Source organism: Pelodiscus sinensis, chromosome 31 (genome assembly GCF_049634645.1).
Source record: "Pelodiscus sinensis isolate JC-2024 chromosome 31, ASM4963464v1, whole genome shotgun sequence".
Lineage (NCBI taxonomy): Eukaryota > Metazoa > Chordata > Testudines > Trionychidae > Pelodiscus > Pelodiscus sinensis.
This window is the reverse complement of record NC_134741.1, coordinates 773,786-783,870: the sequence shown is the minus strand read 5'-3', so window position 1 is coordinate 783,870 and position 10,085 is coordinate 773,786. Positions and strand designations below refer to the sequence as shown.

General features: G+C 49.9%; 1 non-coding gene across 1 annotated transcript; it reads left to right on the top strand.

Annotated features, from left to right (window-relative positions):
- The first annotated feature begins 3,306 nt into the window (after positions 1-3,306).
- TRNAL-UAA (transfer RNA leucine (anticodon UAA)) lies at positions 3,307-3,389 on the top strand. Its single transcript has one exon. It is a non-coding gene; the product is annotated as a tRNA-Leu (tRNA).
- Positions 3,390-10,085: the final 6,696 nt, after the last annotated feature.

Genomic DNA, 10,085 nt, shown 5'->3' with positions numbered 1-10,085 from the left:
GACCAGGCAGCAGAAAAGAACATCCATGAATGTCAGTGAGAGACAGAAGTGGCAGCAGCATTTTTCCCCCTAAGGCACCTACAGTTGGTGTCTTGGTCACCTGGGACTCAGCTATCAGGCTGGCCTCTGCTCTCCTGGCTTCCCTCCAGCCACTTCATCTCTCAGGCCTCTCTGTCCTGCCCCTGCTCTGCTGCTTTTGGAGCAAATCCCTTGTTAGGACCAGTCACTAGCTGGGGTCTGTGAGAGTCCATCCCACCTGAGATGTGTATTATAGAAAACCCTCTTGTTCCCTGCCCCGTGCCCAGCAGTGGATGTAAACGCAAGCTTGCCAGTGGGGGGGTGTAGCTTAGAGGTAGAGTCTTTGACTACATCTCAAGTGGTCCTTGGTTCAAATCCAAGTGCTCTTTGGGGTGAATGGCCTTTAAATGTGAGCATTTATCTCTCCAATCCCATTTTATTCTGGAGGTCTATTGTTTGGATTCTTTAAATGAATATGAAACCCCCACTGCCTTCCTGTGCCAATGCACATAAACCAGGCAAACCCATCCCTCAGCTGGAACCAGTTCAAACCCACTGTGTTGCTGGTTTCTGTTTCCATCCATTCAACAGCGGTGTGATTTGGATGCCCATTGGCAGGTCCTTGGTCTCCATGGGCTGTGCTGTGCAGAAGAACAAGAACCACACCCAGCTGGGGAGGAATGTCCTAGTGTGTATTACAATTGGTGGAGGAGTTATCCAAATCTACTGGAGATAGGTAGGAGCCTGTTACAAACATACAGTAAACACTGATATCAGACTGCCTGCTGCACATTCCTACCTTCCTTTGTGCACACAACATACATGGAGCTCTAATTATTGCCCACCTGCGTTTGACATAGATCATCGATCCTTATGACTTTGAGGAACATTCATATGGCAGCTGTTTAAACATAATGTGCTTCTATTGCATGATCAGCACTAGAGTCTCTGGCTATGTCTACACTATGAGTTTTCTTGGCAAAAAATATACTAATGAGGGACTCATTTGCATGAGTCATGATCTCATTTGCATATTTTCTGCCAATCTGGTTTTGCACTTGGATTTTTATGCAAAAACAAGCAGTGTGGAAGTTTTCTTTTTGCGCGCGCACACACACACACTTACCTTTTTCCCATAAAATCTGTATACCCTTTTTTGGGGGGATAAGGATCTTGTGGGAAAAGGGAGTTTTGTGCAAAAAGAAAGTGTCCACAGCACTTGTTTTTGCACAAAAATCCCATTGGTAGAAAGTATGCAGATGAAATTATGACTCATGGAATTGAGTCTCTCATTAACATATTTTTTGCAGAGAAAACTTCTGGGCTATGTCTACACTGGCATGATTTTGTGCAAATACTTTTAACGCAAGAGTTTTTGCGTTAAAGCATTTGCACAAGAGAGCGTCTACACTGGCGTGTGCTTTTGCGCAAGAGATGTGCTTTTTGCAAAAGCATCTGTGCCAGTGTAGACGCTCTCTTGTGCAAGAAAGCTCCGATGGCCATTTTAGCCATCGGGCTTTCTTGTGCAAGAAATTAACGTTGCCTGTCTACACTGGCCTTTTGTGCAAGAACAGTTGCGCAAGAGGGCTTATCCCTGAGTGGGAGCGTCAGCGTATTTGTGCAAGAAGCACTGATTTTATACATGAGAACGTCAGTGTTCTTGCGCAAATACTCGTGGCCAGTGTAGACAGGTGGTAAGATTTTGCAAAATCTTGCCAATGTCGTCATAGCCCTAGTGTAGAGGTAGCCTCTCTGAGACTGTTCATGTCGGCATCTAACTAATTGCATCGTTAGGCCATGTCTTCACTTGAGAAAATTGCTGCTGCAGTCCATCTTCCAGAGTCTGATTTAGCAAGACTCACTAAGTCAAACCCAGAGAGTACCTGCACCCATGGGTACTACTTCTGCTCTTTGCTACTATCGTACTCCCACTGTGAGGGCACCACCAAGCTCAACTGAAGGTAAAACCAACTCCAGATACATGTTGGGGGATGGTGGAAAGAAAAGACACACTGGCCTGGTAACAAGTCACCACTGGGAGTTGAACCCAGGATTGCTTGCTTATTAAGCAGGCACGTTAGCCAAGTGAGCCATGGTGCCCTCCTTGAAAGTGCCTTTAAAACTGTCTTACTTTATAGTACCAGAGAACATGTTCCTGTTCCAAAGTGCAGCCATTTCCCTCCAGCTTTTGCCTTGTCTCAAGGCCTGCACAGCCCAAGACATTTGATTGGCAGCAGGTACCCAAAAATCTTTTTGTCAATTGTAGCACCAGGCTCTGAAGGGACAGACCCAAGGCAGCTACCTGATACACCTAGTCCTAAGGCCAGGCCTGCAGCCAGGGGGAGGGAGAAGAATCTCTCCTTTAAGCTGGAGTCAAATCAGCAACCAAAGGACACCTGCTAAGCACCTGCTACCGTCCTCTGCTCTGCCAGCTGAGCTATGGAAGGGTGCCTGGGGCAGGCTGCTTTACTCAGCTTGGCCCTTCCATGAGTGCCAGGGCACATGCCCCTCAAGGGGACGGCCTCCCAGGGGAGGGGCAGGAGAACCCAGCAACACAGGGGTGTCACAGGTGCTTCACGCACAGAAGGACCCTTGAGTGAAACCAGACAGAAATGCCGCATCTCACTTTCTGCAGCTCCCCTTTCTGCCCTGGCAGGCACTGCCCCTTCTCTGACCGGCCTGGGCTTGGCATCACCTCCCTCTGCCCCCACCTGGCACCATAGAAAGCCCCTTGATATGAGTCTGGGCAAGTCAGAGGCCTTAGGCCTGTCATCTCTTGTGCCTTGGCCTCCTCTGCCCTTGGCAACCGACTCTCCTGGCTGCCTCCTATGTGCTGCTGGCCAAAGGGGGAAATGTGCCCCATGTTCCATCCCTGCACGAGGGAAGCTGCTCCCAGCGTGTGCAAGGGAACCATCCCGGACAAGGTAGGGAGGGAACTGAAGAAGGGCAGGAGAACAGGGATGTGTGAGGTGGGGGCAGGATGGGAAGGTTTGCAAAAGTTTGCAAATGGGTTTAGTCATCCATGGTATAAAAAAAGGCTGGGGTGAAGGGGGGATGGTATTTTTCCCACCAGGTCTTTGTTCCTCAGAATCCCTGGGGATGCTGGGTTTTGTCTTGTTTGGTTTCCCTTTCCCCTGCTTCCTTTCTCGCTGTTGGGGAGAGGGCAGATCTTTCGCCCTTGTGGTGGGAAACCCTGGCACAGAGATGGGATGGGCAGATGCTCTGAGAACAAGTCCCTGGGCTGTTTGGGGAGAAAACTTTCACGTGTTTCCTTTTTTTTTCAATGTCACCAGGATAGCTGAGTGGTTAAAGAGTTGGACTTAAATTCCAATAGATGGTTGTCTGTGTGGGTTCAAACCACACTCCTGGTACTTTCCTGTTTTGGAGAGACATCTAGCTGCATGGCGCTTTGTCCTGCTTTGAGGGCAGGGGACTGGACTTCATGGCTATGTCTACACTGGCAGTTTCTTGTGCAAGAAAATGTCCACACTGCCATGTGTGAGCTGTGCTTTTGCGCAAGAGCATCCATGGCAGTGTGGACACTCTTGCGCAAGAAAGCTCTGATGGCCACTCTTGCACAAGAAATCCCTGCCAAGCGTCCACACTGCCCTCTTGCACAGGAGCTCTTGCACAAGAGGGTTTACACCTGTTAAAAAAGAGCATAGCTCTTGCGCAAGAAACCCTCTCTTACTACGCCGTACTGTAAATTTCCTTGCCCAAGAGCAGGCAGGCAGTGTGGACGCTCTGTGGATTCTTGCGCAAGAACGGCCAAACTTGCACAAGAAGCTGCCAGTGTAGACATAGCCCAGCTCTGAAGGTCCCTGCCAGTTCTAGTGCTCTGTGATTAGAGTCAGATTGGCTGAACTGGAAGCAAGTCCCAGGGAGGAGACTCAGGACTTTGTTGTTCTCCTTAAGTCCCAGTAAATGAGCCAGAACCAATTAACTGCTTGGGGAATTGTTCTGCTTCTCGCCAGTGGTTGTCTCTGAGCAGCTCCTGAGTCTCTCTGTGTCCCAGTGCTTCTAAATGACTGGCTGAGCCATCCCTAGGCTGGGCTGTGGGGCTGTAGCTCCTTTGAGACACTTTATTCTGATCAGTCAGGGTGTGAAACTCCAGACTGAGGGTGAATTTCAGCATCAGGGCATCTGGGTCCTGTTCCCAGCATTGCCCAGACTGGCTGTGTGATGTCAGACATGGTCCTTTGCCTTTCTCAGGCTTTGTCCCTCCCTCTGTCAGTTGGGGGTAACCATCCTCTCCTGCCTGCTCTATGGAGGGGGCGGCTGGGGGCTGTGAGAAGTCATGTGAGGGTGAGTACTAGGAGGTGTCCTATCACCTGGGCTCCATGTAGGGTTGCCAGATGGTTTCAACAAAGATACCGGACACACTTGACATTACATCACAATCTACATTATTAGTATTATTATTATTTAGAAAATACCAGACATTTCTATTTTCTCAGTTTGTTTCCTGAACACAAAGCTCAAATACCGGACTGTCTGGTTCAAAACCAGACACCTGGCAACCCAGCTCCATGTCAGCAGGGAAACACGGTCGAATGCCTCCCCACACGTGCTGGCCCAGCCTTGTGCCTGCGGTGGGGCTGTCTCCCCCCCCCCCGCAGTCAGTGGGGTCTCCTGCCACAACTGCCAGTCTGTCCTGCTGACTGCACCCAGGCCTAGCAGTCATGTTGTCTGGGGGCAAGAGCAGGGAGAATGGCACCTTCCTAGCCCAGCCTGCCCCCCCCCATCCCATTGCTGAGGGAACTTTCTCCATGTTATCCCCATGCTCAGGGCCTGGTGCATTCTGTAAAAGGGCCAGCTCAAAGTAGCTCTCCCCTTGCTCCTACTAAGCCTCTGCCAGAGCTGCCCCTCCTCAGCCTCTGCTTTGTCACCAGATAGATCCTGCTCTGCTATAGCCACCTTGCTTTGTCTGAGTCACTCCTGGGCTATGTCTACACTCGTGGCTTCTTGCACGAGTAATAAGCAAATGAGGCTAAACATGGAATATCACCGAGCCTCATTTGCATAGCTACTGAACCACCATATTTGCAGAAGAGGCTCTTGCGCCAGAAGGAGCTATCTACACTGCCCCTTCATGCGCAACAAAACCCCCTCTCGCACAATGCCGTTACACCAATTATTTTCAGGAAGAACAGCATTGCGCAAGAGGGCTTTTGTTGCACAAGAAGGGGCAGTGAAGACAGCTCCTTCTGGTGCAAGAGCACCTTCTGCAAAAACAGCAGCTTATTAGCAATGCAAATGAGGCTCAGCAATATTCCACACTTAGCCTCATTTGCATATTACTCAAGAAGCTGAGAGTGTAGACATAGCCCTGGTGCTGGTGGGACTAGACAACTGCTGCCCCATGGGACATGGCACTTCTTTACTCAGTTCCCGTGGTGAAAAGCAAGCCAGACCATCCTAGCAAAAGCTCAGAAGACCACAGTTCTACAGCCCAGGTGGGACTTGACCCCACAATCCCTGGCTCCAGAAACCAATGCCTTGTCCATCAGGCCACTGGGGCCGGACAAGAATAGAGGAGGAGGGACAGAAATTCTCTGTCCCAAAGGCACACCCCTCACATTGGCTCAGCAGACACATCCCTTCTCTCTACCCCAGCAGACATGTTTGCAGCCCCCGACAGGGAGGTGGCTGGGCCGGTCACTAGCAGAAGTGCAGGCTGGTCAGCCACAGCCCAGGGAGATCAGCTGGGGAGCTCGGCTGTAGAGCAATGGGCCCATGTGTTCTGCTGCTCACTGAAGAGCTGGCTGTCCAAGTGCACATGCTGATTGGCTATTTTTTGGATGACTGGGTGCTGGCTCATGCAGCTGTGCTTTAGCAAAGTGGAATGATGCAAGCTGTGAGGAACCCAGTGCTTCTAGAAATGGGAATGGAGTAGCCCTCCGGTCCTGTTTCTGATGTCTTCATGATGTTTTCTTGTGTTTCTGGGTCTTTTTCCATGTGCTTCTCACACTGGACTTAGCCAGCCCCTTGGATCTGCCCTATGCCTTGTCCCCCATCTGTTCCCTATTGGCCCTTGGGGAGGCAGAGACTAGCCACAGCCCAGTGTTAATTATCCCTTGGGTTAGTGTCTTTCTCCTATAATGTGTAGCTAAGATATTGTTAGTAACTGGCAGGTGCCTCAGGGGCTCACCCCCGAACAGACTCACACAACCTCAATATTGATGCATGAGACTAAACTCACCCTGCTCCTGGAACGGGAACACTGACTAGCAGTGAGGCCCCTCCCTGGCAGTGAGAGCTGAGTGAAGGGGGGAGGCAGAACCAGGGGGAGCAGGCTCCATGACTGTGTAAGAGGGAGGCTCTGCCCTGGGCAGTGGAGAATTGTTGCCTCTCTGAGGGGCCAAGGCCTGGTGGGTCATTTTCCCAGGTTACTGAGTGGGGGCTGGAGCCAGTTTTGTGTTGTCTCCTTCAACAACAAAACTCAGCAAACGGATCTTGGGCTGACCTGACTGTGCGCTGGGCTAGTGCTGTGTGCACCACAGAGAGGTATTGGGTTAGAGGGGGGTGCCTGGGGGAAGGGAAGAGTGCAGCCAGCACTCTTCTCAAAACCCAGGATCCCCAGGTACTGGCCCCAGCTGTATCTATCCCCTCCCCCTGGCCAGCCTCCCCCCCACACACATGTACCCTGCCCCCACCAGCACAGTTGAGGCCACGTTAGTGAGGCTTGGGGGAGGAGTTGTTCTTTGGCATCTCACTTGTGTCACCTTGATTGACTTTTCTGTGGGACACTGACCCCTGACTCAAAAGACGTTTCCCATCCCTCTCATAAAGACAATGCTGAAACATTTTGGCTACATCTACACTAGCATGATTTTGCACAAAAACAGCTCCTTTTGCACAAAAACTTGCTGCCTGTCTCCACTGGCCACAAGTTCTTGCGCAAGAACACCGACGTTCTAATGTGTGAAATCAGTGCTTCTTGCACAAGAACTATGATGCTCCCACTCAGAAATAAGCCCTCTTGCACAACTCTACTTGTGCAAGAGGCCAATGGAGACAGGCAACATGAATTTCTTGCACAAGAAAGCCCGATGGTTAAAATGGCCATCGGCGCTTTCTTGCGCAAGAGAGCGTCTACACTGGCACGGTTTCTCTTGCGCAAAAGCACATCTCTTGTGCAAAGGCACATGCCAGTGTAGACGTTCTCTTGTGCAAATTTTTTTTAACGTAAGAACTCTTGCCTTAAAGAGTATTTGCGCAAGATCATTCCAATGTAGATGTAGCCTTTGTGTTTGACATAATATTTTATTTAAAAATGAATCCAAAAAGGCTCCAATTGGGGCCAAGCCTCCATCTAGCTGCAGCATCATATCATAACACTGCTGCAGCCCCCCTGCAGCCCCCCTCACTGCAAACCTGAGCCCTTCATACATTGAACCCCCCTGAGACTCTCACATCCCCAAGCTCCTGCACCCCCATATCCGCAGTCTTCTGCCACAACATTCCTGCACCATCCACACACTGCAAATCTGTGTCCTGAGCTCATCATACTCCCTGCTCCAAGTCCCTCATTCACCCTAGCCCAAACTCCTGCACCCTCACAGCCACAGCCCTAACCCTCCACCTGACCCCAACTCTCTGCAACCAGGAGGCTCCTCCCTGAGCCAGCATCCTCTTCTCGACTTCTCTCTTGTATCCAAACACCCTCTCAGAGCTTGCACCTCTCACCCCTTCCCAGGGCTTTTTTTGTGATGATACGATACCCCAGGTTAGTGTATGGCACCTATTTTCCACTAATGCAGCCTTGTGGGGTTTTTTTTTTTTGCTCAACAACTCTCTTGCCCAGCTACATGGCTCTTCATCTCTGACAGATTGGCCACCCCTGCTATAGGACTTCCAATAGGGTTACAGAAAAACCATCTTGTTACTTAGTGTGACGGCGCGTTGGGGGTCCCCCGTCTTCTGCACTCCGAAATGGCACAAACAGACTGCACCAGCCGGTGGAATAGAGGAAGTTTATTGCCTCTCCAGGATACAGCACAGCACAGATGGAATCTGGTCACAGAGCTGGGCTAGGATGCCTCAGGCCCCCTTGAGATGGGGGAGACTGGGCCCCTAAACTCCAGCCCCTTTCCCTAGGCTGTCTCCTCCATGCTCTCAGACAGCAACTAACTAACCTTCTTCCAGCCCTCCCCCCAGCCAGGGCAGCATTCCACCTTCCTTTGTTCCTCTCCATGGGGGGTGTCTGGCCATACTGGTTTGCATAGTGACTCATCCTGTTTTGCTGGGTCGTGGTACCCACGGCAGCCAGTGGGGGTTACCCCAGAGCCAGCAGCATAGATACCAGCCAGGTTCCCCCACTACGTCACACTTAGGACCTTTGGAGGCCAAAGGCAGCAAGACCCACAAACACAGATAAAGTCAGGTAAATGCAACTGCGAAGGGACTCGAACCCTGTCTTCTGATCCAAAGTCAGACACCTTACCCTTTAGGCCACGCAGTCTTGGCTTGCTCAGGATTGGACTTCTAGAAATGTGTAAGTAGGGAAAAGTCTACCTAGTCCATCAGGTTTTATTATTTCCCTTGTTTGGGGGTTTAGAAATCAGGTCTGAGCTGGTGAATTATTTTTATTTTGTGTCACTAACGATTGCAGGCCAGGGATTTTTCCTGAGTCTCAGCAGGATCTGCCTGGGCTGGTTACTGCAAAACCCTCCTACTTCATGTGCTTTGGCTTCCTTTTCCTCAGGCTGGTGGAAAGAGAATTATGTGCCTCCTGCTGCATGTCTAATGCCCACTAGCCAGCTTGTCTGGCTGGCTCAGCAGGAGTCTGGGATGTGCTGGGGCCATGGACCCTACCAGCCTGGCTAGAGATGCAGGGAGCTGAATCTTGCTGCTTCCCCTGATGCCCTCATATTTGGTCCCAGCAGTTACCAGGCTCTGCCTATTGCCCCCTGGTGCTAAAGGGAGGGAGTCTCAGGACCAGGCCTCAGAGAATGTGGGTTCCCTGCTTCTGAGAAAAGTAAACCTGTTCTACTCCCTGCACTGGCTCTAGGCTAAGGTTCTTTGCCTCCACATATATTGGTTATGGAGCTATTGCCTTGGGTGTAGTCCCTTCGCAGTTGTGTTGACTGTACTTGTGGGTCCTGCTATCTTATGCACAGAAAGGTTCTCTAACAATATAGTATTTCTGTAGCCCTATTGGAAGGCCTGTAGCTATTTGGTAGGCCTAAACTAAAGCCTTCTTCTGCAGCCACACTGAAGAGTGGCAGCAATTAGCTGTAAAGCATAGTCACATTCCATCTAAATGACACCAGCTTCGTATGTGCTTGTGAGTCCTGCTATCTTTGGCCTGGAAAGGTCCTCTGTAACAAGGTGTTTTTTGGTAGCTCTATTGGAAAGCCTGTAACTATTTGGTAGGCCTAAACTAAAGCCTTCTTCTGCAGCCAGACTGAAGAGCAGTAGCAATTAGCTGTAAAGCCTGGAGTCACATGTTTGCATTCCAGCAAAAGGATATTTAAATAGTGTCACACTAGGCTGTGAGAAGGCATCTTATCCTAGTGGCACCCACTGTCACCAGGTAAGAAACAGATCTCAAGGTGGGTAGAGAAAACTTAGCTAAACACCATTTTGTCTGGCAAGAAACTATTTACCAATAGTTGTGGTTGTGCAATCAGCATTCTGTGATTATTGTCCTCCCTTTCCTATTGTTTGTCTATGTAATAGTCTAGTTTGGATCTGTTTCTGTCTGCTGGATAAATAATTTTGCTAGGTGTAAATCAACTAAGGTGGTGGGGTATGATTGGTTAGCTAATTCTGTTACAGTATGTTATGATTGGTTAGTGAAATTATACTAAAATAATTGGTTAAGGTAGAACTAAGCAGTACATGAGTTTCTCTATATAAACTGGGATCCAAGAAGGAGACCAGAAAGAAGAAGGAAAAGGGAAAAGAGAAGAGGAAGAAGAAGGAAAAGGGAAAGAAGACTAAGAAGGAGGAGGGAAGACCTTAAAGAAGAGATCACCTCCAAGACAGACCAAGACCAGAACAGCCAGGACTCCTCTGCATGACTGTTCAAATGGTTTGCTGTGTGAATTCTGTGGCTGGTG